We start from the raw sequence: 27,080 nt of genomic DNA on the forward strand, positions 1-27,080 counted from the left end.
TTAGGCACAGGTAATGGAACATAAATGGGTGAAAAACACAACTCACAGGAATGACTGTTCCCTCTGGGGAGGGAACTAAGCACATGGCTGAGAAAGAAAATGCCCTATCAGCAGTGCAAAGGAATAATTGTTACTGTGTTAAAAATTCATCCTACATTCGGTCTCATAAAGCAGATAAACCAAAATTATTAAAGGGGAGTTTGAATCAGTCTTCTGTGGACAAAGTTCACCCCAGAAATCAAAACATAGCTAATTCCATTGCCTGTAGAAATGTTGTTCTTACCTTATGCCAAAAGAGGAGCCCAGGAGACACATTGTTCTGGGCATAAAGAGAGAAACAGATAACAGAGAACACACACTGTGCATCATTTTTAAAAGAGAAGAAATAAAAGAGATAGAGAGATCAAGACCATACTTTATTTACAGCTAAGTTACACAGCAAGGAGCAGGTGTGTATAATGCAGGCATTTTTGCACCTGATAAACAAAAAGTACTGATAGAAGTGAAGGAATATAATGTAATTAAAATATTTTTCATGTATCATGTGAGAGGTTATCATAGTAAACAAGGTTTGATTAAAAAAATCATATCCATGTATAACAAAAAAAAAAAAAAAGGCCAACCATTTTTTCATAGTCATATGGGAATTCCAGTCAATACTCAGTTATATCTGACAACACAGTTGATCATATAAATACACCTAGGGTTTTTTAGATAATCTGTTAACTGCAGAAAAACAATAGAAAAGCATTTTTGGAAACTCTAGGCAATTTTTGGCAGAGCTACAAGTTACGACAAAACAAAATGACAAAAATATAAATCTCACTTCAAAATTACAGAAATATAAATCCTGTATAAGGAAAAAAGACCCAAAACCAAACCAAACCAAACAAAAAAACACTGAAAAAACAAACAAAAAACCCAACAAGCAAACAAAAACAAATAGGAAAATCTTTAACTTAGCAAAGCAAATTAGGCTAAGGCGAATAATCCATAGGGAAAACTGTTTCATTAATTACTCTTAAATGTTAGGACAAAAATTCTGACACTTCCTTTTATTTCTTCCAAATCTCCTTGTTAGTTTTTTTCTGGAAGGCATTAAGAAGTACATCTGATTCTGGCTCAGGTTTTTGGGATAGATCACTGGAGGTTTTCTAAATTGGTCGGCAGTAGATTTTGCCAGCATTCATCTCAAACTTCCCTAGCTTTCTTCAGGGTGCAGAGTAAGCTGGATCAGGTTTCATGTTTAAATTAATTTGGAATTGCTTGTTCCAAAAGTGAATTGGAGTTTGCAAGTTTTTCCACTTTCCCTTGCTGGAGATGAAATATTACTTTCTGCCATTATACAGTCAGAATCTCCAGCCTTTTAGCCTACCTACATGACCAGCTCTTTCTTGTCTTCTACCACAATTCATTTGTGTTCCCTACTAAATTTTTCTCAACCAAGTACAGTTCTATTCCTGTCAGATTTACCCAGCTCTGAGATCCCATCTGCTTGGCTATATATTCTTTAACAGATTCTGTTTGCTATATGCTGACCTAGTTCAAAGTTACATTTGTTCATTGACTGTTCTGTACTCTACCTTCTCCCATGTTTATTTCACAGAAAACTGTATGGGTTTGCAGTCAGGTTTTTCACCTAGGGCATTTTTATAGATTAGAAACAGTACAAATTCAAGTAATGATCCCCAGGGACCCCATTTAATGCTTTACCTAAATTGAAATAGCTTCACTTACAATCACTTTTTATTCTATATGGGTAACCACTGTGCTATTCATCTAATTTCATATTACTGGATCTCTTAAGTCCTTGAAGCTCTTTGCTGTGAGCAGTCTTGTGACAATGCTTGCTGCTTAAATACACCCCATTATACCCCTGTGGTGTATATCTGAAATATACTGTGTGTACAAGTATAACATTACACATGTTGGGCCACCTAACGATTTTTCTTTTGCTTATGCCTGCTTTGGTGAATAGAAAAGAAAAGAATTTCTGCTCTCGCAGTCATAACGTTGCTGGTTTTACACACAGGAAAAATGCAGTGATGAGACTGACTGCCATTTTTTTGCTCTTCCCTCTAACAAGTGGGTTTGGTTGTTCTAATTTGTATACACAAAAGCATCCTCATTACAAGAAACTTCATAGACAGATCTCCAACTCCTCCCAAGCTGCATCTTCTTTTTGAAAGCTTTACCATTCCCCATAAAACTGAGATGTTTTACTGGGCATTAACGCAGAGCCCACTTGAGGAAGCAGATCTCACACCATATAAAGGTTCCAAAATACAATGATTTTGGTACCAGCTCAAGTAGAGACAAGCTAATCTAGCAACAAGAAGAAAATCTCCAAACCAAGCAAAAATTTTCATGCTGACTGGAGGGGTGGAAGGGAATTTATGACAAGCCAAGCAGAGAAGCAGGTCTGACACACCAGGTTACTGTAGCTCCCATCCCCAACCAAGCTTCCAGAGGCTGCCACTTTTCTCTTTGGAGGGAAAACTACAAGTAAACAGAAACAGTTCAGCCATTCTAATGTTCTTTTCCCATTTTCATCCAGTTCTTAGAATAAGAGAGGCATAGAATCATTAATGTTGGAAAAAGACGTCTAAGATCGAGCCCACCTGAAAACCTAGCTCAACAGTTTTCAAACACTTCCAGGGATGGTGATTCCACCACTTCCCTAGGCAGAGTGTTTCAATGCTTGGCCACACTTTCAGTGAAGAAATTTTCCTAATATTCATCTAAATGTCCTGTGGAACAACTTGAAGCCATTTCCTCTTATGCTGTCATTTGCTACCTAGGGGAAGAGACCAAGTCCCAGCTTGCTGCAATCTCCTTTCAGATATTATATAATTCTTTAATTTTTTTTCTATCTCTACTCGATACAGCACCTGATGCATAACACCCATCAGCACTTAAAAATTTCTTCTGTCCATAGCTGAGAGGACAACCAGACTTGATCCAGTATATCAGCCTATCCTACCCTCTTCATTTTTTATCAAATAAAACCTGTACATTTTTCCATGCTACTGCCCATGCTTGGAGCAGTGGGCAGTAAGCATCTCCAAAATTGCCTCATTATCCTGCTTTGAACTTTCTTTGCATCAAATCTTGTGCTGGGGTGGGATGGGGAGGAGAGGATAACAAGAGCTAAAAGCAGGTCCAATGCAGGTTACCTCTGCAGAGCTACAGCAAAAGGGCGAAGTAACAAGTAAAGAATAATTTTGCTGCTCTTCAGTTAATGGAATGTTTTTTTTTTTTTTTACCAGAATCCATGAAATAATTGTACATTAAGTTTAGCTATAAAGCCATGACCCTGGAAAAAGGACGTGCCTCTAAAGAAAATGTTTTTTCATATTCAGTTTCACTTTCCTGGTATAAAATACTTAAGAAAACGTAATTTTAATTAAAATAATTCTATAAAAATGTCACCACATTCTTGTCTTTTATATATATCACAGTCAGACATTTCAAAATTATTTCATCCAGCACAAGGCTTCCACGTCCCTTATGTTGTAAGTGATCAGTACTTGTGAAAGCCTACAGAAATTACACTGAAAGGCAAGACAATTTAAAAAATAAACTTTCTTACTGTATTAAAACCCTTCTTCCTCTTCTCTGAGTGTTTCTACTGTCACCAGCTTTGGAAAATGTGGATGTTTCTACATAAAAATTATTAGTGCTAATGAAATCTCTAGTAAAGCATGTGGAATTTCTGGCCCTTCTGTCAGTTTGGGCTGTAAAAATACTCTGTTCTTAGTGATATTTTAGAGAATTGTAACTATTAAAAAAAGACAAGTGAGTGCTTGGTGTTGCAAGTGACATTGCAGTTTTGATGCGAGGACTTTATCAGACACAGAGGTTTTAAAAACTTTCTTAAAGAAGGTCAGTTTCAATTCACCTAATGTCCTCACAAAGTTCATTCCACACCCAAGACCTTTGTTCCCAGACTTTACACGTACTCTGCATCAGGTTTGTTGAGAGAGAGGAGAGGAGAGGAGAGGAGAGGAGAGGAGAGGAGAGGAGAGGAGAGGAGAGGAGAGGAGAGGAGAGGAGAGGAGAGGAGAGGAGAGGAGAGGAGAGGAGAGGAGAGGAGAGGAGAGGAGAGGAGAGGAGAGGAGAGGAGAGGAGAGGAGAGGAGAGGAGAGGAGAGGAGAGGAGAGGAGAGGTTATAATTCTGAATCTCTATAAAGTAAAAAATGGTTTAGCTAAGAACTAAACATTGCAAGTTCTGTAGTTCAAGAAATTGGTCTTGTTAACCAGTAGAATTGAGGAATTTCAATTGCATTTTTAAATAAAGGTTTTATATAACCCAAGTTTTAGAGAACCTATGTTTTGGCCTAAATAGGTTTAATAATAGTTGCATCCTGAATAGTTAGGCACATTGGATCCTTCTTTTGAAACTGATATTTTTGAAATGTGTAAGATATATATAGCAAGGAAGAAAATTATGTCCATATTAATTCTGATCTTTAATGCTGCTGTCCTGAATACACAGAGGTGGAGGATGCCAAGAATGAGGAAGCTTTTCTTTTAGTAGCAGTCCCACTGCCTGGGCCTTTCCCAAAATTGGTACTTAAATTTCTGCCACAGGGTTGCCCAGCTGGGCAAAGTCTGTGAAACTTGATGTATGGCATAGGGTGGTGTTTGGGTTGTGTTTGTTTGTCTGGGGTTTTTTGGTTTTTGTTTTTTTGCTGCACTGCCAAGGAGAATGATTGATTTTCCACAGAGTGGCTGCAGCAGAGCCAGTTTTCTTCTGCTCAATCTGCTTTGTGGAGGTCACTGAAAGCACCTGATGTTTGATATAAACAGGGAAGGAGAAAAAACATTTGAAGAGGATCCTAGGCCAAATACCACCTTCTTTACAGAGTGAACAGGAACCAAAGGAATCCTGAATCACTCATCTCCTGATGTCATCAATATCTCCTTTCTATGATGTGAAGTCAGTATATTTAGCAACTCAACTTAATAGAACAAAAGTTTCCTTTTGTTTCCAGGAAGAGAGCATGAGTCAGCAATCCCTCAAAAAATGGCCACAAAGAAACTCCCTCATTCCCAGAGATATTCTTGAAAAATCAGTACCCTAACATGATATAAAAAGACCAGGAAGCAGGTACTGTGGGGAAGTGCAGCATCTCCTCACAGAGTGCTCTGCTGGTGGTCTTCTTTCCCCTTCCTTTCTTCTCAGAACACACCAGTCTGTGTTGTGCCAGATAAAACTGTCCCACACAGCCTCCAGCTACACCTGTCTGATTCTTGAGGGCCAAAACACCCACATCCATTGGGAGACTGGTCTCATGGCTGTCTTCTTTATGAAGCTTCTAATTTTTAGAACTGTTGGGAAAATAACAAACCAAAACAATAAAAACAAGCCTAATTCATTCTTTGAAAGTAATTAACTTTCAGTGGAATAGTCATGCTGCATTTCAGAAGGTCAGCAGTTAGAGGACAAGCACCTTGGCTTCAGCTCTCCAAGCAAAACATGCTCCCTTTGAGGCCACAGGGTAGGGAGTCAAGTCTTGGGTCAGATTTAGTGACTTTCCAGCACAGTTCACTTTGGTGCAAAGTGCAGTTTTGTTGGCTTTTTAAGTACAGTACATTATAGGGTCAAGCAGAAAAAATGTTTGTGTATGACAAGGTATTTGGTAATGTTAACATGTGCCAAGACCATCATTCAGCATTTCTCATTTGGCCTGCCAAGGCATGTAAGTAGATGCTCATGTTATGGTTAGGAGTGTGTAGCTTATATGCATGCAACAGAGTCTTTGAGTTTCAAATAAGAACTAAAGACGTATCTCTGTACTGGAATTTTACGAAGGGTTGCTCTTTTATATATTTTTATGTTTGAAGAGTTTTTGTCTCTTACGGGACAAATACACCCAGCATTACTAAATATTACAGACATACTAACTTCAATTATTTCTGCCTTTTTATTTTGTTTTCTCTTTTTCTTAGGAAAAAAATCCAAACCTACAAACTGTTATTTTGGGTTTTTTATACAGCGTCTTTTCTTGTTCTATTTTTAATGTATTGGCAATCACAACAACAATCATTCACTGAATCTGTTCCTGGCATCTTAAAACCAACAGCTGAGTTGTTGACAGTGAACTGAGAAGGTTTCTTTTTTAACTGGGGACACTGGGAATTCCTTTTAAAAATGAAGCTTTATCTGTCCAGTTCAATTACTTGGGGATTTTTTTTCTCAACCTCTTTAAATGTTAGAATACCATTTCCAGGAAAAGCTACTCTACTTGTGCCCCAAAAGGAGGCTGTCTCCTGGTGTTAACCACCATAATGGCAATCCCTACATTTATTCATTTGAATCTTAGTTAAACTGAGGTTTATATCCTCTTGTTCTTGATCAGATTATTAACCCCACCCTCACCTCGACTCAATCCCATTTATTTCAATGTCTTTATCTTCACAGAAAGGCAAAACTTATGAAGTACAAGCGATCTGAAAGCTGGTGATTTAGCAGCAAGGTTATTAGCATACCTAGCACTGACAGTTCTGTTTTCTGCATTATTTTGGATTTTTATTATTTTCTTTCTTTCATTCCATTTTAGCTCTTTAATCAGTCTTCAGCCGTGGAACATTTTCTTCTCTTAAGATTTGCTTGATAGAGTAGCTTTGGAAGAATTTTTTTTTATTAGCATTTCACAGCAATTTTGTTTTATCTTTAGTTTATGGTTCAGACTAAATTAATCCTTGGTTAAGGCACTGCATGGCTCCATGGGGCATTTGACATGCCTAACATATTAATGGTTCAAAATCACCCGTCATTTCCTTTCTCTCTCCCTTGGTTTATCTCCCTGTGTCACATTTTAAGTAAAAAAAGGCTCTTTTGGGATGAAGTCTATGCCTGTGCTAAGAAAGGGTCCAAGGCATCAGAAGCATTTACAGATGTTACACTACATTCCAGTAGGTTCTGTGTGGGAACCTTTTGAAATTAACAGGTTACATTTCATTACTGTTTGATGGATATTATTGTGTTTTTCCAGCAAGTTATTTAGCACAACAAATTTATATACAACAGTTCTTATTCAGCAGGACCAATCACCAAAAATATGGTGCAAATATTTTAAATTTCAAACTGCATAGTAGGCACTTGAGAGGAAAATCATTCAGCAGTGACTAGATTCTGAGTTACCTCCTCAAGTTAACTATATGTATAACAAATTCTGTCTACAAAGTATACCATGCAGGCTTATGTATCTGATGAATATTATTTTAGAGGTGGAAAATACAAATTACTTAGATTCAGATTTTCATATCACCTGTTTTCTTTCTATTTTAAAAGGAGGGGGTGGAAAAATGGAGTTACATTTTCTTCCCTATTCCAAACAAGCAAATATCTTGAAACTCTGTTATGTTGTAGAATTTTCCATTTCACTATTCATAAGAAAAGAATGTGTTCACTGAAATATACTGGTCTTGGCTTAATTTCCATCCACTGGGAGAGGGGGTTATATTTTGTATTCTAGAGCAAGGATGCCAGCACTTACAGCACAGGTCCATCTAGTCCTGTCCTGCTCTGGCTGCAGCCAGCAGCAGAACACAGTGCTACTTTCCCAGGCACCCTCGAGCCTCCCTGTATTTGCTACTGAGGGACAGAGACACCTGAACACATGGTGGATTTGTGTGGGTTTTGCCATTCATTTCTCCAGTCTTTATTTAAACCCATTACGTACACATTTCTTTAGATATGCATAATAAATAGTATCCACAGACAACACAATGCTTTGAAAATTTGAGGCAAGGCATTTCACAGATACTGTGCATCACTTTTACTTCAATTTTAATGGTCTCCATAAAATGAAGAATCAAAGCCTAAAGGTTTACTTAGTAGCACTCTAATTTCCTTAAAAGCCAGATATCAAATTGAGTTTTTTCATAATAATATTCAAAAATACAAATTTATCACATTTTAATTTCCAATTATAAAAATATTTTTGAAGTGAATTTTTTGATATTCTAATAGTATGGTAATCAACAGACATACTGAGAGACTGCACAGCATAACCAGACAGTTGTTATTTTGTAATAGCACTCTAAAACTTCCTTCAGCTAATAAAAGTTACCCCATGTTGAGCACAGAAGCACTTTTTCTCTACACAGCATTGTACTACTGATGGGTGAGATCTTCACATCTGAAGTAATATTAATGGTGCCTGTGGATATTTTCATGTCATATTAAAGATTTCTTCTTGTGGAAAGTTCTAGCTACAGACATGCAATAAAAATGTAGCAGTAAAATCTGATAAATGAATGCACAGGGTACTTCACCAATAAGTAGGTTCCGTCCCCAAGGGTGAGAGCCATGTCTGAAGGCAGCTTCAATATAAATGAGAGGGCAGCAGAAGGGAAAAGCATTGAAGCTGGTCTTGCCTTGGAGCTGCGCTGAGCACTGGATCAATAGCTATCATTAGTAGAGGTCCCTCAGAGGAAGCTGGCTGCCACAATGCTGACATTTAACCTGGGTCATGTGGCACCATGTGCACGCATAGAGAACTTCAAGTTTAGAACCTGAAGACAGAAAATGAAAGGAGATTCCTAAGCTGAATAGCAACTCTTTTCTGGAATTTGAGTAATTATTGCATTTCAAGCAAAAGCAGCCTCTTGTTACCAGAGATCAGGGAAGTTACAGCTAGTTTTAATACTGCACTGCACACATTTCAGCTAGTTATGTGCCCTTGGAATCACTGGAACACAGAAAGCAGTGCACATCTGCACAAACCTCATTATCAGCTGAAGGCATGCCATAGTCTTTTGATTAATCTCAATTTGCCATTGAATCTCATTTCTTTCCAAATGTGTTGTCATTTCACCTAATTTAACTAAAAGCCCCTCCAAATAGTGATCTTGCCAAGCTTGGTAAAAACACTATTTGTGTTGTTTATACTGCCTGCCTCTACTGACAGTCCTCTCTACAACAGTCTGTATTTTTAATTTTTTAGCATGATCACAAAACATTGAACATTGAGACAGCATACACATGTCCACAGAATCAATAACAAGGTCCAAAAAATTTTAAAGTACTTTAATCTGCACATAGATACAAAATGCTTTTGTCTCCTAAGGCACCGAAGAAGTAAAACTAGACTGCTTCTGAATGGATGACTTCACATATGGGCAGCACTGTCTAGAAAACCCTCTGAAGGAACAGATTTCTCATAGTTTCATCCTTGTCTTTTGTTATGATGATTGCACAATCCCCTAATTCCAAGAAAGTTATAGTCTGAATAGAAAAAAGGGGAAGAATGGAATGAGTCACAAAAGCAAAGTGACAAATCAAGAAATATAGGACAGGATCTGTCAAATGCTATTCTAACACCAGAGTCACCAATGCTCAGACAACACTACTGACACATAATCAGCGTACTAACACATATTGTTGCTGATTCTTGTTTAAGGATCATCTTCTCCCATCCAAGCAACTACATTTAAGAATGCCATGCTTGAAAGTGCACAGATACTGAAGACAATAATTCTCCCTGTAACTTCATCCCTTCTGCTCTAACAGAATGCTAAATACAAAAAATCTTGACTTTCAAATTTCCTCTCAGAATTTTTTAGACAGTAGTCCTTTGCTATATGAGGCATAACTGCAAATGTTTGCTGTGACCAAAACAATTATAAAAGTAAACTCTCATTGAAGTCTACAGAGGAAAGAGAAGACAGAGTAATTTCAAGCAAATTACAGATCTGTGGTATTTTCCAACAGGAATGGACTAAAAAGATCTTTAGATGCATTTTGCAATTTATTTCTGTTGGGAAAGTAGGCAAGATATCTTTGTCTTGAGGAAATGAATATAAATTTTCTCATAAATACCATGAAAGTTCACAATCTTGTAAAATTATCTTCATACCATGCTATGCCTGATGAAAATAGGGTAATAAAGAGTCCTAAATCTGTATTCAGAGAGGAGATCCTCCATAGTTAGGATGCTTTTCACCTTCTTCTTGGTTTATATTCTCCACCTGCACCCACCATGCCATCATTGAACACCTCACCTTCAGCTTTCACATCATTTCTCCTCAGTGCCTTGGAGCCTCACAGGAAATAGGCCCAGAAACTTTCAGTAATCCTGGCAAACCAGTTAGCAAGCTACAAACCCATTTTTTAATTCCAATTTGAGGATGGGTTTGCTTTGATCTATTCTAGTGCACACTAAGATTTTTCCAAGAGCAACAACTACAGAGCTAACAGCAATGTCTTCTTGCTTGTACAGCTGATGAAATATTCCTTTTTAGCAGTAAATCATAAAAGAAACTGATGATTCATTACTGAGGTTTTTTAATTCTCTCATCCCCATCAGAATTTTTTCATGGTCTAACTTTGTACTTCTGGTGACTGCTAAACAGTTCAGAAAAAAAGCAATGCAACATTTGAGAAATATCTGCTGCATCCAGCGAGAGAGGATTTTAACCTTGTCCCTCCTCTCCCCATTTCCCTTTTCCTCCACCTATCCCATGAAGTGTAATGCCCCAGAGGTTAAAGGCCTGGAAACAACCACAGAGCTCCCTTTTGTGCTTAGATGTATATCCACTTGAAAAGGCTCTAACCACACTTTGAGGGGCTCTTAGGTGAAACTACTCTGACAAATCTTGCTTTCACAAAATCTTTCCTGCTTCCCAGACTACATCCTCCATGTACCCAACTCCCACAAATCTCAGGTGGCAGAGCCTGAGGAGCCCAAATAAACACAGCCAAGAGCTGGTGTAGAAGCAGAGCCAGGAAAAATTGGATTGGTGAACGGTTTGTCATCCCCAAGGAAGCAATGCCACTCTGGGGAGAATTTGTGCAATACAGAAAAAATTATCAATATTTCTCTAGAACAGAACTCTTTTCCTAAGTGGCTTTAAAGTTTTGTTCCTGAAATCTTTCAGTACGTTTGAACCAACATTTCTGAAGCAATAATGAGGAAGCAGCAACAATAAGTCCCATGACTCAAGGAATTAAAGTTAAAATTCATAGAATGACATTAATTTGAAATCTGCTGGTGCTGAAAAAACTGGAAGAGTAAACCAGAAACTTGGAGGGGTGTCGACTTGAAAGTAGCCATAAGTTATGTGAATTCAAATTTTGAGAATGTGAGAAATAAATACTTTTCATTTTTAAAATAAACCTGAAAAATATAATAAAGACTAATTTTCTATTTCATAATTTTTAGCTGTAAGTGATAGTAAACTGCTGATTGTAGGCTAAAAGCTAAGAATATCTTTATCAAGCCATTTGGAGGTATGAAAGAGTACCATCTTTAATTTGTACTCTTCCCCGTCCCTTCATTTTCTTTTATATCCTTCCTTTTGGACACACAGAAGAAATTTTCATTGTGTGGGGAAAAGAGAAAAAAGGAAAGCCTTAAAATATAAAAATTAATTTTACTAGAAAGTTAATGACTGCACCATAACCCAGATTTTCTATGGCTATTGCATTAGGGAGAAAGAGTTATGAAACTTCATGCTTTTATAAATTTTGTTGAGCTTGCAGTCCTGGCTGAAGGAGAGAGCAAATTCTCAGGTGCTAAACATCAAATTGCTTATTGGAACAGCTGCTGCACTGAGCTGAGTAAGCAGGACAAGCAGGGAGTGGCTTTTCTAGGCTAATCTTTGACCAGCGTCAGTGCAAACACAAATTAAAAGGAATATTTTACAATTAGAATGCTATTATTGTTATTTCCAATAAATGTACAGATGCAAGTGTTCTTTTTGCTTTTGGTTCCACTGTTTTTGTCTCACATTGGCTAGGCTCTGAAATAGGAATTTTATGTTTTCTATTCTCCAAGCTGTAAAATCTAGGTTGTTTTTTTTTCTTGTTGTTGTTGGGTTTGTTTTGTGATAGTTTCTGTTTTAGAGGGGTAAGGTAGTGTTCTTGAACAAATATTGCTTGAACTGGGGAACTGGAAAAGCAGATCTTTTTCCCTCTTGAGGAACAGTGAAATGCACTGGAATAAAGATTACATTATAAAACTACATACTGGTTTTCTTCTTCCAAAGAAAAAAATTCTTATAATGTCACTAGCTCACTAAACCCTTTAGGGTATAGATTTTTTTTCTTTACAGTACAAAAAAAATGTTCCTTGATTTTATGACAAATGGGCAGAAAATGTTAAATATCAGGGATTGATACAGATTAGAATGTAGATTATTCAGTATTCAGATTCTTTAGCTTCCAGATATGTTTGGGTGCAGTTAGGGTTGAGCAAGTATTAGTTTCTCCGGGATGGAAACAAGATTAATAATATAGATTGATAAGATTAAAATTAATATTATTATAATTAATACTATTGACAACCTATTTTGGCTGTAAGGTGGGAATCCATGGACAACTTTCACTGCAGACCCTCTACACTGACAAGCTCTGCAAGCAGGTAGGAATGTCAGGAGTAAAAGGCATGATCCTGAAGAGCCGGCTCCATCAGACTTGCATTAATACCTCTATCCAACCCCCTTCCTAAACTTTATTTCCTAAACTTTTCATTTCACTCTTAATGTTTCTGCATATTTTCTTTTTTTTTTCTCCTCCAGTGAAGTAGGGGTTCCACTCCTGCTGAGGAATAAAAAGAGCCACTCCTGAGATCTCCTGCTCACTTTGAACAGCGAATTACCAGGAAAGTCAGCTTCTGTTTCCAGCAGGTTCCAATTCATGTTAGGAGCCTGCAGGAAATGGGCACATTGCAGCATCTGATTAAAGTCTTTCATAGCTTAGATTAATGCAGGGTCAGATGGTGAAAATTCTTTCTGTAATAGAGAGCAAGCTGAAACAAAGCTAAAAAGCCTATTCACTTAAAACTCAAGCACAAGGGGGAAAAAAAAGTAATCCTAATAATTATATGGATGCTTTTGAAAACTCTCCTAGCATGTACTTTTCCCCTCAACTGCTAAAGAGTGTCCACAAACCTTCACATTTCAATAATTAGTGGGAGATGATTATCTGGAGAGCAGAAAGCAACTTCCATAGGTTTTCATCACAATTAACAATAAACAAGCAAAAAACCACAAGAAGCTTGATTTATCAAAGTCTTACAATGAATTCTAGGGCACATCCAGGATGTAGTCAGGCCTTCCCTCTTCACAAGCAGAGACAGAACTTTCACATTTTATGAATCACTACTTCCCACCAATTTTCATCTCAATTCTCTAGTCAAGCAAGAATCCTGCCTATCACTAGCTTGATCCATAATTCTGATACTTCATCTGGTCTCAGTATATCAGCAGTTGCCTTCTCAGGGTCTCAGATTTCTTGCCCTTTTAACAACCCACACTGAGATTTAATCTCCCAGGTGCTTCCTGTTTGCAGATTGTGCAGCAATAAACAACATCAGTAAGTGTGCAGGTTTGCAGTGTACTGCTAGTTGTGAATCTGAAAGTAGAGAAGGGGTCTGAGAGAAGCAAGATGAAATTTTTTGCACATTGTTTTGAGAACTTAGTAAAAAAATACAATTATATTTTATTTCAGTAGAAAGTACCTTTACAGACACTTCATTTACAGAGATTTGTAAATACTCCCAAACTAATGTTTTCTCAAAAAACATTCAGTAATTCTGTTGACCATGGCAAAAGTTGCTCTTGGGCCATTTAGCTTCCAAAGGAGCTACAGAAAAAATATAGGGGAGTCTGATTAAATGTTTCCTGAGCAGACAGTTTTTTAAATGCCCAACTTACAAGTGTCTGTAAAATAAGTCTCTTGTCAAAGCAAGCGTATGCTTACATTCCTGCATAATTAATGTATTAAAAAACATTTCTAGATCAGACGGGGGTCAGGGTCTATTTTGCAGCCAAAAGATACTTGGTGTCTTATAGTTTAAGAAATGCTAACTGAAATGGTGGGAAAATGTTAGGTTTTGGAAGTTCACATCAGCTACATTTTTTCCTCAGTCTTTGTAAAGTTTAACCTAAGCGTCTCTCAATTATATTTTCCTCTCTTTGAATTCTATGGCCTTTGCTATGTTTTTTAACAAATAAACTTAAGTCTTGGATGCTCTGACTGTCCCCGAAACATTCTGTGTTTCATTTTACACATGGTAATTGCAGGCAATTTCCCAATCTTGGTGTGGACAAACAGGTGGCAACCTCAATCAGACTCTTAAATAAGCCTCTTACTTGTCATTTTCCTGATTACTTACCCTTTAAAGTCAGTCCACCTTTGCCTGCAATATTTTCTATATGTAGGTAAAACTCAAGTACATAATGTTAAAATTTGTATGTGTAAAATAGTGTCACGTTTTAATTTCCTACATAATCTATCTCCTCTTTTTTTAAGAACACCATCCAACAGTGGCTCTTCCTACATACAGAAGGACCTAAAGCATATCCTTTACCTAGACATCTTTGTATTAAAAAGAAAAGATATTTTTCCATCCTTTTTGTTCCCAAGGTATTGTAAAGAAATAAATAGAGAAATGAGAAAAAGAAAACAGGCTGTCTTTCTGAATCTTTCTACAAGATGTTGTGGCAATCATGTACTGCTATTACTCAGCATATTCCTCATGGAAAAGGGGACTGAATTTCAAAACTGATTAAGGTCTCTGCTATGAAAAGGCCACAGACCTCAGCTGAGAATCCAACCAGAATTTCAAAAATTGTCCCTACAGCAGCTTAATGCATAAATAGCAGAAGCAGACACAAGAGTTATTGACATTAAAATATGACTCAGAAAGATAAAGATTGACATAGTGATCAGAGGGGTTGTGTGGCACCCCTCCAGTAGTTTTGGCATTGCATGAGGAAAATGGCATTTCTCTTTTCCCCCTTAAAAGTGTGCATGTGAGGTGGGGTGGGGAGTGATGAAGCAGACTATCACCATCAAGAATTTGACACAAGCTATTCATCCTTTTTCTAGTTGTTATGAGAATGATTTCACATTGCAATAAAGAGATGAATTGCTATAGTTCAAACAAAAATAAGTCAGCACAGAGGCCAAAACTGAAGATGACTTGGTTAAGCTACAAGGTTGCTGATATGAGCTTGCCTGTATAGGAAATCTACTGCAAAGTGAGCTAGAACACAAATTTATAGTATGTTACTCCTTTCCAACAACTTTCCTGCAATGGTGAAAAGTAGCTTTCTCCAAACAGAGCAGACTCGATACCCCACCAGAGTCTGAGAAGACTGCATTGCACTTACTCCTCCAGTAAGTGTCTGGATGATTTGATAGCAGAAACCAGCAAATGTACTGTGGAGCCACACCCTGGCTAACCTCATAGGTCTACTCTGTATAAGACATCCTCTGCTTAAACAGAAGATAGAGAAATTGGTTGAAACTCTAGAGTATCCAACCATATAATACAAAAAGGATAAAGTTTAGATTTGTTCAAGCATTATCAATTCACTTAAGGTGCTTCATTGTTACATGACATTTCATTTTTCATTATCAAAGCCCAGGGTGTTTAAAAGGTCTACAAGAACTCTTCTCTCAATTTGTTTGCTGCTGTAGTTCAGCAATATTTAGCACCAATATGTGCTGGCCCTTTGGCACTTTTCTTCATCTTTAACATAATTTATCAAAGGAGGTAGCAAAACACAAGTTGATCAGTCTCTCTGGTTTAATTTAACAAGGCAGGTCATAAAGGCTTTGTTCCTTGACCAGCCATGCCAAAGTGCTGCTTTCACATATTAATGTGACATGACTTGTACAGTCATAATTACTATGACAAGATAAAGGGAATTAGTTAAAACTTAATTAAAACTACATGCCTTACAACTGTGACCCTGTACACGTTTTGTAACTTTACTTCTTTGTTTCTGGTTTATCAAAAGGGGAAGAGGTCCACATGAATTTCCCCAGTATTACAAGTGCATCAATTAAGAAAGAAAATTAAACACTGATCATAAATAACCAGATAAGAAACAAACCTGAAACAAGACAAGTACTCTGATTCATGGTTAGTAATGAATTTCTTTGCTTATACCTATGTACTAAAGCAGCAATGCCTCTTCTACTGGTATGAAAAAATTGATCAGTGCACAGGTGGGGCACAGAGATGGAAATCTGCAGTGACTCTGTGTTGCATTATTGGTAGCCTTTTCAAAACAGGCATTACTGAACAGCACCATGAAGAATAAAAATAAGGCTTGTCTTTTCACATTACAAATTAGGGTGATCAAAAAGAAACAACAGCTTTCTCTGGTTTATCATCACACTGTACAGCTCTGTAGAAAGCATAGAGGGAAAGTAGATAAGCCATACTGGACTAGGCTAAAAGTTTAACCCTGTGCAGTGTATTAGAAATGAGCATAGTCAGTCTAGTAATATATGTTTTGCTTCAGCAGCTACACTATTTTCCTACAAAATATTCATAGGATGCCCTGCTGTCATTTGTTGTCATCTCTTTTTTGTTAGGCACTTCCCCAAGGGCAAGACCACGTTATTGTGGTACAACCCATTGGCAGCATCAGAGCAAAGCATCCTCCTTTCCAGGTTTTGGCTGCAGGATAATCTATCTCTTCTTCAACTACTGCAGAAGTCATGTGCTGCTTTTAGTGCAGACATTCTCAATATGATCTGAGCTCCATGGTGACAAGCTCCCATCACTTGGGTTTGACTGTTTCAATCAGCTTTATGGGCTTCTCATTTTCAACAGCTCAAAAAACTCTGCATGTGTCAATGTGTTTCTTAACCCTCGCTCATCAGAAGAAAATAATGGCAACAACTACAGGGAAACAGAACACAGGAGTGGGAAAACTTTTTGTCCCAAAGTGACAATTGGCTCTTTCTTGACTGAGGTAAAGAGGTGGCTCATTTCTGACTCTGGTACTACTGGTACCAAATGAGCTCTGGCTTATAGGTTTTGCAGCTGCTTCTAATCCTGCTCCAAAATGCTTCTGCTGAGCAGTGAAATAGTTAATAGCACATTAATTTACAGCATAACTAAGTATCAGCATTAATAGTGCTGAAATGAATGAGCCTGTCACATCTGTCAGAGCTATTGTTTCAGGCCTGCAGGCAGTGCCCACTCCAAGCTGGGGATGACTTGTGTGAAAAGCATTCCAGCACAGAGCACTGGGTGTCTGCACCAAAGAAGCATCTTGGTGCTGTTGCACCTGCACAATGAGACCTTCAGTACCTGAAGCTGCAAGGGTGTGTACTGTCTAAAGATCTAGGAATTGAAAGAAATTATTAAGCAAAATTTATGCAAACATCTTTCTGGTTTTCTTTGTAAAGGACCACTGCAAAAGCAGACACTTCACCAGACTCTTGGACCTTCAACTGAATTTGACCCAAGGTCTGACTGCTTCATAGCTCCTATATGCTGCATTCCAATTAATTCAGGAGGCCAGTGGTCACCCAAGCTGCACCAACACAGAATGTGACACCACCTACCTGCTGGTTTAGTCAGCATCTCAAGGATGAACCTTGGTGTGAGCTGCCATGGCCATGCTTTCCTGCAGAAGGCTAAAGCAGGTCTGTAATTCTGTTCACATTACATGAAGCAGAAAAGCCTCACAAGAATCAGAAAAGGATGCAACAAGGTTTTGCTTCTGCCAAGTATTTTGATGCTTTCTCTCAGACTTTTTGGTATATAAGAGCATTTAATGAACACCTTTTAAAGGGGAATACATTTTTTTTCTGGCTGCTGGATGAAAGGGAATTATGTGAAATACAGTTATGAGGTTTTGAAGAAGAATTAGCAGCTTGAAACTTTTAAAAGTAAGAATAATGAAAGTGAGAAATAGTCCAATCAATAAAGTACAATCCCCGTTCTTCCATCCTGGGTGAGCTCCACTGCAGCTAATTCGATCAGAGCATATCTACACAACAATTAGACCATAGCTATGTTAGTATCACATTACTGTTATATAAACAGATTATGTGAGCTTGCATACTATGAAGTATAACACTCTATATCACTGGAAATCTTCTAAAGCAGATGTTGCTATATTTTCAGATTGAATCTAGCACAGGCTCATTCTTACAAGAGTTAGAAAAGCAGCACTACTAAAGATCCAATTTTTTTTAGATATAACAGACTCAGGCAAAGGAAACTGCAGCAATGATTTAAGACATTATTGCCTGCAGTCCTTCACCTCGCCCGCCTGGCAGAGGAAACAGCCCCCACAGCAGAGACAACAAAAGCAAACTAAAGTTCACAGATTAGCACAAGCCTGTCTTCATTAGCAATTTAAGCAAATATAGGAGAATGTGAACTGGAGCACCCATAAGAAAGATCTGTGTTCCTCTATGCTCCCTCTGCTCACTTGTAGCAATGAGGCAATGAGAAAAATTAAAGCCAGTAGCATCTTGTCTCATTTCAGAGAAATCCAGATTTGTGAATTGGAGTAGGATCAGCCAGCAGAGCACAATTTACCTGGCTAACAGATCTATGCCAGTGAAAATCCACAATATAAACATGCATTCAACCAATTTTAAACATTTCTTAATTACAGTTCCATTAACAGTAAAAGTGATGATGCAAGTTGCACAAAAACAGAGTGGAAAAAAAATGAGGCATGATCTAACTTTCAAGGTATATGTTCCTTAGTGACTACCAAAATCATCAATATCTTGAATCAAATGGAAATGTTAATAAGCTGAAATGCACACTTGTCTTCAACCCTGTGACAACCATTGGGATCTGCACATTTATAAAATAGTGAAACTCTTTTGGCAGCAAATCATCTGCAAATGTGTGGAAGATGTGAAAATATCTTTTTTTGCTCCTGCAGGAACACATGAAGTGTAGCACTAAAGAGAATGTTCCAGACAGCAATATTATTTGAAAGGCAAAAATATAAAGAACAGAAAGGAAGATTTACAGCTGTAGCAAGGCATGGCTTCTCTGAAGACTGATATAAATAAAATTTCAAATTAAATCTTATATTTTTAATTTACAAAATGCCCTAATTTTGAGCCACCTTGTAGGGTGTCATTTACTTAGTAAAAGCCACAGTAGCAAAGTAGACATTTGTGACAACAAAATCCAAACCTGAAATTATTCAGGGAAAAAAGTTCATCTGTGCAGCACAAACCACAAAAGATATTAAATACTTTCTGAATAGAAACATGATAATGGTAGTGGACACACAAGAGATGGAAATATGTAACACATATAAACAAGGGAAATCTTTTTGCTTTGAACTTTAAAACCTACCATGTTTAAAGCACTCACTGGAACTATTTGCCTGCTGTTTTACAACTAGAGTCACTCTGATCTTTGCACTGCTGAAACTGTGTGCAAAGAAACACACTGTGTTCCTTCTTGCTACATCTACCCAAATTCAGTCACTCTCACCTGTGCAGCACTGCATCCCCTGTGTGTGCAGCTGGACAACAATGACAGCCCTGCCCTATGTGCTGTGTGGGTTGCAGCCAGAGCAAAACCCCAAAGAGTCATCAGGAGAAACCTCCCTTTCCCCCAAGTCTAACATAAAAGCACAGGATGGGTTCTGCTGGCTCAGACCTAATGGTCAGCTGCTCTCTTCAGCCACATCAGAGACTGTTGCTGGCACAGGAGGGCACATCAGGCTGGCCACTGCCTGCACTGCATTCCTCTCTAGCTCTCCCAGCAGATGCTATCTTTGGATTAGGGATTTCAGAGGTTCATCCCTGTCTCTGTCTTTAGCATCTGCCATGGCCTTGTTGGAATTTTCTCCAAGCCTGTTTTCTACCTGATGCTTCCATCTGTCTCCTCTCTACAACCTCCCATGGCAACAGTTTTAATGAATTCACCATCCACAATGTAAAAAATTCCTTTTTCCCCAGCTTTTACCTGTTGTTACTTTCAGTGAGCATCCCTCGATCAGCTCTTGCTGTTCAATACTAATGCATTCCTTGCAAACACCAGGTGTAAGTTTTTACCTCTCCTAGTTGGAAGGTCCTGGTCTTTTTAGTCTGTCCTTGTAATACAACAGCTGTCAGCCCCTCAGTAATTTCATTTGCCCTCTTCCATAAATGTTCTGTGTCCTCCAGAGAGCTCAGGATGATCTACTGCACTTCAGTTGAGGGTTCTTTAGGCTTTACATAGCAGTAAAATGATACCATGTCCTGATCTCAGAACTCCTTCTGATCATGTCTGACAATTTTTCGCTTTTCTAGCCAACATTTTGCATTGAACCAATTGCCTCAGAGAATTGAAATTGGTGATAGCTCTCAAGTTTTCTTTGCTATGCTGCAATCACAAGATCAGCAGTATGTATATTTGAATTCAGTTTCCTGCAGTTGCGTTACTGTACATTTATCTGTAATGAAGTTCATCTGACACATTTTTGGCCCTCACTCAATTTTGCAAGGGGTTTTAAGAGTTCTTCACCAGTGTGCCATTTGAAATCCCTAAAGTCCATGAACTTGGAGCTTTCATTGCAAACTTTCTTCTCCAGGTGATTAATGAAGGTGTTGAATAGGAATGGTACTAGCACTGACCTCTGGGAGTCTCCACTAGTGACTCTTATCCCCTCTGAAGTGACCTCAAAACTCACCTTTCTGGTTCCTAACATTTAATCAGATTGGAGTCCTCAAAAAGACCTTTCCTCTTGTTTCTTCAATAATCCCAACTCTCTTCCTCCAGGGCTCTAGCCTGTACCAACAAAAAGTAATGTGGAAATAGTCTCAACCAAGAAATAACATCTATGATTTCCTCACCCAGATCCTTTGTGTGCTGAAAGATGCTTTTCTTAAAGGTCTCTTGCTACAATGCTAAAATTTTTCTGGCCCCTCCTTTAACCTCTTATTTTTGTCTTCTAAACAGTTCCACAGCTACTTATACCAACTCCCATATATCACCTCAAATAGTCTTTCCTTATTTCACCACATAATTTGCTTTACCAATGTTCAGTGGATTACAGGAAGTGCATTTCCTGTGATTAAGAAGTATACTATTTTCTCAAAGAAAAAATGGCTTCCTTAAATCTTCTTCTATATGTTTTCCTTTAAACAAAATGTTTATATCAACATTTTAAGGAGTATTTAGCACAAGAGAAAGCTAGGTAATAATTTCATAACGAACACAAATGTCTAAGAAATTATCTGCCAATTTGTGACTTGGTTACATTTTCTTTACATAAATGATTTACAGATGAAGTACTAAACAGAACCCATTAAAGGGTTTTTTCATCTAGCTAGCAACTTGCTGCTAGCTAATCTGGTACAGCAGGAATCATGTCAGAGGGAAATGATCAAAGTATTGAACTACAAAATAAAGTAAAAAGGATTGGGTGACAACATTTTGATGTCTTATTGAGGAGAGAGTAAGGCTTGAAAACAACTTTTAACATTTGCTTGTACATTCAAAACTCAGTTCCTGTGTAGCATACACCAATTAAGGAAGGAAGGGTTTTTTGTTAATACTATTTAAACTCTAGGTGCTTTTCTGGTTCTTATTAGCACCTACTTGCCTCCAATGACAAGTGAATATTTTTGATAAACAAAGTCTTTGTTTAATTTTCAATACTTCACTTCTGGCTACCTCCTTCATGATAAACAGATGCCAGTCAGATAAGACAGGGAAGGCTCTCCCCTGATCCAGCCCACTCAGCTGTGACCATCTCATCATCTGGGTCAGGAATTAGGAGTTGCTGTCTGATGGCTGATGATGATATTGGTAGTCTCACATGATGTTGAAAAGCTCTGTGCTGCTAGCTACAGGAGGTCACATATCCACCAATTTATAGCAGGAGTATTTCGACATTCACAATCCATCAGGCCTTGCTATAGATATTTCTATAAAACTGAGGAAGGTCAAACACTTCTAACAAAAGGGCAAAAGAAAAAAAAAAGAAAATAAAAGAAAAAAACCCCACCTTCTCTCCCTTAAATGATCAAAGGGTGGAGCCAAAGGCCTACTCTAAGTTAGAAATGAGAAACAGAGTAAGAAATGAGATAAACAGAAGAAACATGAGAAATTTTGGGACATCCTGTACAGACCTAAACCTTTGCTATCTGGAAATAAAAGAGATAAGACCAGCACAAAATTATCTGACAACTAATTCTCACTAATCAGGCATTCTGTATAGTGTATCAACTCCTTTCCAGTGCCTTGTTTTCTCAGTAATTTCACTCTGTAGAGTGTTCTACAGAGGCAGGTTTACACCTTTGCTTTTCTTACAACAAAATCAAATATTGATAGCAAGGCAGATTTTATTTCATTGTAGTTATCACATGATTAGGTTAACACAAAGAGGTAACAATAAGCATGAACCATTTCCCTTGTGCTTCACTCAGCTAGATTTTGTCAGATTTTGTCTTCTGATTCCATGTCAACATGACAAGAATCAGATCCAGTCTAACTAATAATGATGAAATAAAGCAAAATAGTTATAAGATGAAAAATTAATGTTGAGACTGCTTTTTTCCCCCTCTGCTTTTCCTGAGTTGTAAGGAGGGAAAATCCAATTCCTAAGAAACTTTTTGTTGTCAGCTGCAACGCTGAAAAAAAAGAAAATAAGATTTTGGATCTTGATTTATGCTTTTGGAAAGTTATCTGGTGTGGGTTTGTTACACAGATTGAAGTGGGGGTTGGGATGTTAGAGAACAAGCTGGAACTCGAGTTCCAGGGAGGTTTTTTCACTTAGAACATTCATTTCAGGTTAAATGAAATATAGAGGGGTACCTATCCATGACAATTCAAGGGGCATTTTTAGTACATGGTGAGAACATGGAACTAAGGAGATCTGCTTATGGCTTGAAGTCCAGAGTTGAGACAAATTCGTTTGGGTTGATTTTCCTGGAAGAAATAGACCTGGGTACTGCCTATCTTTCTACAGTCTAACACTAAGCAGAGAAGATTTTATTCTTCAATGTCTTAGTCCCCAGCAACAGGAGCTATTAAGAATTACTAACCTTTTCTCAAATATAAAATGCAAAAAAAAAAAAAATAGTCAACTGAAAGTTTAAAGCATTAACTCACACTTTCATATTAACTACCTCTTATTCCTCTGCCCTTTACTTGTAAAGGCATTTTTAAAGGAAAGCAGTCCAGGTAATCTTTCAGGTGATATTAAAGATGGTAAGAACTGTCCTTTTAGCAACAGTTGATACAGATGGGAATTGTTGTAAAATTTTAGTGTTGCTTCCTTGAAAACAAAACCAGACAAACACATACCTAAATGTGAGGCAAAAGAGCGAGAGGCAGAAAATGCAGGGTTTCTGACAACTTCCCTGGTGACAAAGGCAGACACTGCACAAGGGACTACTACTGCTACCATGGGACTTGAGTGACCTAACCAACATCAGACTGCTTAAGACATTGCTTTTTGTTGCTTTCCAAGTTATGAGTACATGAAAGTGTCACAAAAGAGACCTTTTTAGCCACAAAGGTCAAAACAGAAGGCAGAGAAGAAAGGGCAGAGGTATGAGGCTAAACCAGACAGGAGAACTAAATACCACAGCTAAGGTGTTTCTTCTGGTTCAGACATTTTTTACAACCTAGATAAATGCTCTTTGGGGCAAGGCATCTTAGTAGTAAGTATTCTTAGTAGCCAGGTGCAGTTATTGTGGCTGAGCCCTCCTAGCTCAGTCTGCCCATTGCAGTACTAGATGGGCTGTTGTGTTGAGCTTTTCATCTGCATACCCTTCACCCAGTTCTGTGAACAGGACAGGCAGAAAGGCACCAAGGGATGGTACCTTCTTTTTACAGATATACACATGATACAACTGATAGGTCCATTATGACCTTTGTTTTGGAAACAAATCATACTGTAGTTATATGACACAATATATGTAACTTGGGGATTCCTAAGTAAACAGATTTAAAAACCTGTATTTACAGACCTTTTATATAATAGCTGATACTCACTCTGGTGTTTCATATTAAAAAAAATCTGCACTGGAAGGCTTTATTATGGATCAAATATTGCCCGCCTTTCTACAATCATCAGAAAAATCAGTGTAAAAAGTAAGAAAGCTGGCACAAACCTAATATCATGCTCTGATTAAATAGCCAGAAATGCAACTGTGTGCTTGTGACTGATCCAGATCTAATTTGTCTTGCTGGATGTTTGTCCAGAACATAGATATGGTATTAATGATCATGCAACCACAACCATAGACTCTTTTTCTTGCTTTGGCCTTTGCAAGAAATTTGATATAAAAAACTGGATTGGATTTTTGTTACCTCTAACAAGAAGTCTAGGCCTCTGCTAAGCAATAACACAGATTCAAATTCTCACTGTCTGATTTAACCTGAGGATTCCTATGAAAATCTCCAAGCTGATGTACTACAACATCCTTCCACTCTTCTCACATTGCATTGTCTTTGCAAAGCCCCGTTTTGTGCTGTTTGCAAAAGACCACTCACATTTCTGTGTCATGACCTACTTCATTAGTTTTCCTTCTCTTGTGCTTTTTTTTAGTCCTGGGCAAAGTTTCTCTACTTGACAACTGAGTTAAAGACACTCTCATCTTGTTCCTGTTGTCTGCATTGTAAAACCACGCATGGCATTATTAGGCCCAAGATTCAAGATACAGTGGGAACACCTGCCAAGTAACTTGCCTGGAAAAGGTAAAAGCCCTCTGATCTTTCATCATTCTATAGGCTACCAAGGCAAGCAAAGCTCTGCCTCCAATGATGGAGGCATTTTATCAAAGGCAGGTGCCTTGATGAAAGAATTACAGCTCGCTCCAGCAGAGCCACAGAATAAGGGTAGGTGGTGTCAGTGCTGTGCCTCTCTCAGGCACGGGTTGTATGACAGTATAAATGGACTGATGAGAACTCAGGTGTTCCAGCAGGGCTCTCTCAACTGGAGATGCACCAGGACATGCCAGGAGCCAAGTGCCAACTTTGCAGAAAAGGAATCCTGGTGGACACCAAGTTAAACAAGAAGCAGCACTGTGCCCTTGCATTGTTTCCTCCGCTGCATTAGGAGCAATGTTACCAGAAGGTGCAGGGAGGTGATCCTTCCACGCTGTTCTGCACTGGAGAGGTCACACCTGAGTCATGTGCCTGTTTCTGTGCTCCTCAGTACAAGAAAGACATGGAGCTACTGGAGAGATCCACAAAGATGACAAAGGCACTGGAGCATTTCTCATATGAGGAAGGGCAAAGACATGTGGAACTGTTTAGTCTATGAAAGAAAAGGCTCCAAGGGGATTTCATCGATGTCTACAATTATCTAAAATGAGACTATAAAGAAGAAAGAGCCATTGGTGAAGAGTGGCAGGACAAAAGCAATGGGTAAAAACACAGGAGGTTCCCTTTGAATATCAGCTTTTCATTGTGAGGGTGACTGAGCACTGGAACAGGTTGCCCAAGTAGGTTTAGAGTCTCCGTTCTTGGAGATACTCAAAAGTCATCTGGGCATAACCCTAGCAGCCTGTTCTTGCTGACTGTCCTTTTGCAACAGGGCTGTACAAGATGTGTTTGGATTCTGCATACCAGCAAGTCATGCTTTCCCACCTTTAAAACTGTCCACCCCTTGGTTTGTAGTGACCTTTTGGAACAGCCCATGGTGCAAACCCCATTGCAGAAGTTTTGTAAAGCTGTAACCTTTCCTCCCAGCAGATTTCCTAGTGCCATGCATTTGTGTCAGGATTTATGCCAAAGGAAGTTGGCAGAACCCCAAGCAGAATCTCACATGGTGTTTTAAGGAGCCTCAGAGGTAGCATGTGAAAAACAAATTTTCTCAACTACTACTTGTTATGGTGGCACAGCATTTCTAACCCTAAACAGGCCCAAATTTTAACTTCATGGAGGTAAGGAATTACAACACCAAGTTCCTCCCCATCTGAAAAGGGATTATATTGGCATAGTTGATGAAACTGAAATATACTCATTTTCTCCTTCATCCTGGCCTCTTTGAATCATTGCTCTTATTTTACATTCCAGCCTCTCATTTCTAAACCAATCACCACACCTGCCCATTTCTCCCCATGGATGCTCCTGTTCCCATTCTGAGAAATACAGTTTTGGCATCTATTGTCCCTTCTGACAACTGAAAAAAAGCAAAGGCCAAGTGATACAGAAAATGCTTAGAATTTTGTAGCAATTAAGACACTCAATTATCTGCTTATTTAGGGATTTTTTGTTTCAGTTCTTTAACAGTTGTTATTTTGAGAAAATCTGAACCTCCATTAAAAATAAAAAAGGGTTTTCTTTTAGGCAGAGAAAATTTTGAAATTATCTGATTTTCTCCACTTCTCAAAATCTAAAAGATTACTATAAATATGTCACCATTGTTGATTTAATCTAACCCAGCAGGTTGGGTTGAGGCAGGGGATTCTCTAGCCAGAGAAGACAGGAATACTGCCTTTTCAGGCTTCTCAGCACATGACTGCTGTTCTGAGCTGAACCACAGACAATGTGTGTCTTCCTTTTCCAGGCAGAAGCACTGGGCTTGGGGAGAGTTATACAAAAGTTTATTTCCTGTAAATTGAGTTCTGCCCACACAGTTCACATTCTACTCCAAGAAATAGGAGGAGGATCCAACTGGAATAAGGAAATCTTCAATTATTAACCCTTCCATGATACTTCGATGAAGTAAATTTAGATTGTATTTATTACAGGCCAAAGAATTTTGATGTATCTCTGAGCAAGAAATACAGTCTCTTGGTGAAACACCATTGAAAAAGCAGGTTGTGTTCAAGTATTCTTTGGTGAGATTTCACCCAAATCAAAGTATCTGAAGTTTCCCCAAGCTGAATCCCATAATCAGAGAGTAAAATCTTCCTAACCTCTGAAGCGGAAGAGGACAGCAGGCTAGCAATGGTGCTTACCACAGCTTTAATTACTTTCCTGGTCTGTGGAGACAGAGTTGATAGAAGCCTCTTAAAGTTGCCTATGAAAATACAGGGGCCAGTAGTTTGGAGCAGTTTGGCAGAAGAAGCCAGTATGGAAAAACAATGCACTGGGGGCTTTGCTCCTGAAAAGCTGCAGTCAGAGCTAAGGGCCTGTAGAAACATTTAACAAGAGCAAAGGTGACCAACAGAAATGGAGAAGAATTATAGTAGATTAAGTTTCTGTTTATTTCTTAGTCCTCTATTGCTGTTTGTTTCTTAGTCTCTTACATCTATACTGTCTGATTACTGTTAAATATTTTGTGTTTCTTTCTTAGTCATCCATACATCTCTATTATGAGGGATATCAGACTAACAAATGGATTTCTGGTCTCATATAGTGAATTTTTGCTTTCATCCTTGGGGACAGAGA

General features: G+C 38.2%; 1 long non-coding RNA gene across 1 annotated transcript in view; it reads right to left on the reverse strand.

The window, feature by feature from the left end:
• Positions 1-7,481: 7,481 nt before the first annotated feature.
• Positions 7,482-27,080, reverse strand: part of LOC135447080 (uncharacterized) — a 37,225-nt gene continuing 17,626 nt past the window's right edge. Inside the window, exons 2-3 of the long non-coding RNA XR_010440001.1 lie at positions 20,419-20,516; positions 7,482-8,526 (exon numbers count right to left, since the gene is read on the reverse strand). This is a non-coding gene — a long non-coding RNA (uncharacterized LOC135447080). The remainder of the gene's footprint in view (positions 8,527-20,418; positions 20,517-27,080) is intronic.

Source organism: Zonotrichia leucophrys, chromosome 4, assembly GCF_028769735.1.
Source record: "Zonotrichia leucophrys gambelii isolate GWCS_2022_RI chromosome 4, RI_Zleu_2.0, whole genome shotgun sequence".
In the NCBI taxonomy this organism is placed as follows: Eukaryota; Metazoa; Chordata; class Aves; order Passeriformes; family Passerellidae; genus Zonotrichia; species Zonotrichia leucophrys.